Source organism: Leptonychotes weddellii, unplaced genomic scaffold, assembly GCF_054177405.1.
Source record: "Leptonychotes weddellii isolate Sample4059 unplaced genomic scaffold, ASM5417740v2 HiC_scaffold_22737, whole genome shotgun sequence".
Taxonomy (NCBI): Eukaryota; Metazoa; Chordata; class Mammalia; order Carnivora; family Phocidae; genus Leptonychotes; species Leptonychotes weddellii.
In genome coordinates, this window is record NW_027816354.1 from 1 (window position 1) to 2,685 (window position 2,685).

A 2,685-nucleotide genomic window follows, 5' to 3' on the forward strand; every position below is an offset into this window, starting at 1 on the left:
GTAAAACAAGAACCCTAACCTGTAAATTAAGTGTAAGGAGATCCAGCCAAACTCGGGTATTTCCTAGGATGGGCCAGTTGGACGATGCTTTGAAATACCAAACGCGAAATTCTTTCAGAAATTATCTCTAGTGCCCCTGCTTCGCTGGTGAGCCAGCACATTGTGTGGTGGACTGTTGGATGGTCCATCGCCATGTGACCTGTCCACCCGGGTCGTAGCATCTGTACTTCTATTTGCAACACAGCGGAGCAGAGGAGGGAAGAGAAAACAGCTGGACTCAGTGGCCTCTGGCCTTGACCCTCTGTGTTTCTGCCTCTCCGATGCCTCACTCTGTCTCACCAGGGACTGTCAGCCACATTGGCCTCTCTGAGGGCAGAAATGGCCATGGTCGTGTCGTTTGCATCCCCGCAGGTGTGAGAAAATCCCAATGGCCCCACATCTCAGGATGGGGTTCAGATACTAAGGGATAAGTATCTCAATTTGGGACAGAGAACTTTCATTCTTTGGCTAGGTCCTTGGGTCTGACTTCTGGAACATTTCAAAGGAACTTTTGAATTGGCAGATACCACATCTTGTTTCAGCACTCACCAGATAGACTCAGATAAAAATGTGAAATACAGATTTGTCTGATGTTATCAATGAAAAAAAAAAAAAAGAGAAAGGGAAATAGAAAACCTTGGTCCTAGTATTTTCTCCTGAAGTTTTCCCCTGGAAACTTGAACTTCTGGATCCTCCAGGAAACATGGCATAGAAGAAAAAGCCCTGTTTTGTGAAACAAAGGCCTGAGTTTTGGTGGGGCTCTTGCCTGTGGCACCTGGGAAAGCGCCTACCCTTTCTTTCTTTTCTTTTTTTTTTTAGATTTATTTATTTATTTATTTATTTGAGAGAGACAGGGAGAGTGGAGGGAGTGGAAGGGGGAGAGAATCTTCAAGCAGATTCCTCCCTGAGCGTGGAGCCCAACACGGGGCTCAATCCCACGACCCTGAGATCACCACCAAGGGTCAGACGCTTAACCGACTGAGTCGCTCAGGTGCCCCAAGCCTCTGCCCTTTCTATGCTCACTCTCTCTCTGGCTTTTGGGGAGAAAGTTGTTGGACTTGAAAATAAAAATGTTTTTTCCAGTTTTTACATTGCTGGTCTTCCACATAAGAAGTGTTGTGAGAAGAGAGAGAAATTGGAGGTGACTCCAGGAAAATCATGGGGACACTGCTCATGGAGTCACCGGGATCAATGAGACAGGAATACCAATATCAGCATGGATTTCTCGGGGCCCTTTATCCAAAGGACAAATCCAAAATGGAGGGTGAATCAGTACTTCCCTCAGCTCAAACCCCCCAGAATCCCTTGTGGTTCCTCTGGGAGGGGTTCTTTCACCTTTGAGCAGCTACGGCGAACCAGTTTCTCTCTATGGTCAACGCCTCCCAGGTCACATGACAAGTTCTGCCCGGGGCCCCAGGGGCCTGCTGGGTGGGGGGCATGCCATGGGTAAACAGGAGCGCCTGCTGAGCTGTGGCAGCCAGTAGGAAGCTACGCCCAATGGAGTCACACAGATACTGTCTTGGATTCTTTGTTGCTGCCAGTTGTGGGAGAATCCACTATCAGTTCTGACTCCAATCAGGAATGATTCTTCCCATCAAGAGCATTTTCAGTGTCACTCCCTTCACTGTAACCTAACAAAGAGCCCCACACCCAGAGACAGGATCTGGAGTACTCAGCTTAGGTGGAGACAGGCAGAACGAGTGTACCAGGCAGACAGGAGAGAAAGGAGCCATTCCCTGGTTAATAATTATGGTGGGAAGACAGCATGTTGCTGTAAACCTTGGAGAAATCAGCCCTCCCTAGCAACGTGGTGACAAGGATATCACTTTTTAAAAACTTAAAGCAAATGCCAAAAAGAAAGGAGCTTAGGGGCATGGTTTAAGAGATCTGATATCCCCAGAAAGGATTATATGGGACATGGGAAAGAGGAACAGCAGAATTTTTCCATAACACTTAACACAACAGTAATTAAATAATTGTGATTCATTGCTTAATGTCTCTTTCTTCCACTAGAATGAGCTCCATGATGTTAGAGACCGTCTCTGTCTTGTTCAACTGTCTACTACATACCCAGCATATAACACATGGTTGCATATTGTAGATACTTTTTCCATACTTGATTATAAAAGAAAAGAGGGTTACTTTAATTATACAGTGACCATCACATAATTATCATTCCAGAATCACTGATTGTTCTGATTTCCAGATGTGCTTGGTTCCCAGATGTTTCCACTACCTACTTCCTGGGCATCCAGATTAACCCACCATGGAGACCATAGCCTGTAATGGATCAGAGGACTCCTCAACCATCTTCTACCTGGTGGGCATTCCCTCTCTGCCCAAATCCCTCTTTCTTCCTATCTTTGTCTTTCTCCTCCTCTACCTGCTCATCCTGCTGGGAAATGCCCTGATCCTGGTGGTTGTGGTGGCAGATCCCAGCCTCCACAAGCCCATGTACTTCTTCCTGATCAATCTCTCGGCCCTGGACATCCTCTTCACCTGACCACCGTCCCCAAGATGCTGTCCCTCCTCTTGCTTGGGGACCGCTTCCTCAGCTTCCCCGCCTGCTTCCCGCAGATGCACCTCTTCCACAGCTTCTCCTGCTCAGAAGCCTTCATCCTGGTGGCCATGGCCCATGACCGCTAG

The 2,685-nt window shown here is 47.4% G+C and overlaps 1 pseudogene; it reads left to right on the forward strand.

The window, feature by feature from the left end:
• Window positions 1-1,824: 1,824 nt before the first annotated feature.
• Window positions 1,825-2,685, forward strand: LOC145718819 (olfactory receptor 2AT4-like; annotated as a pseudogene).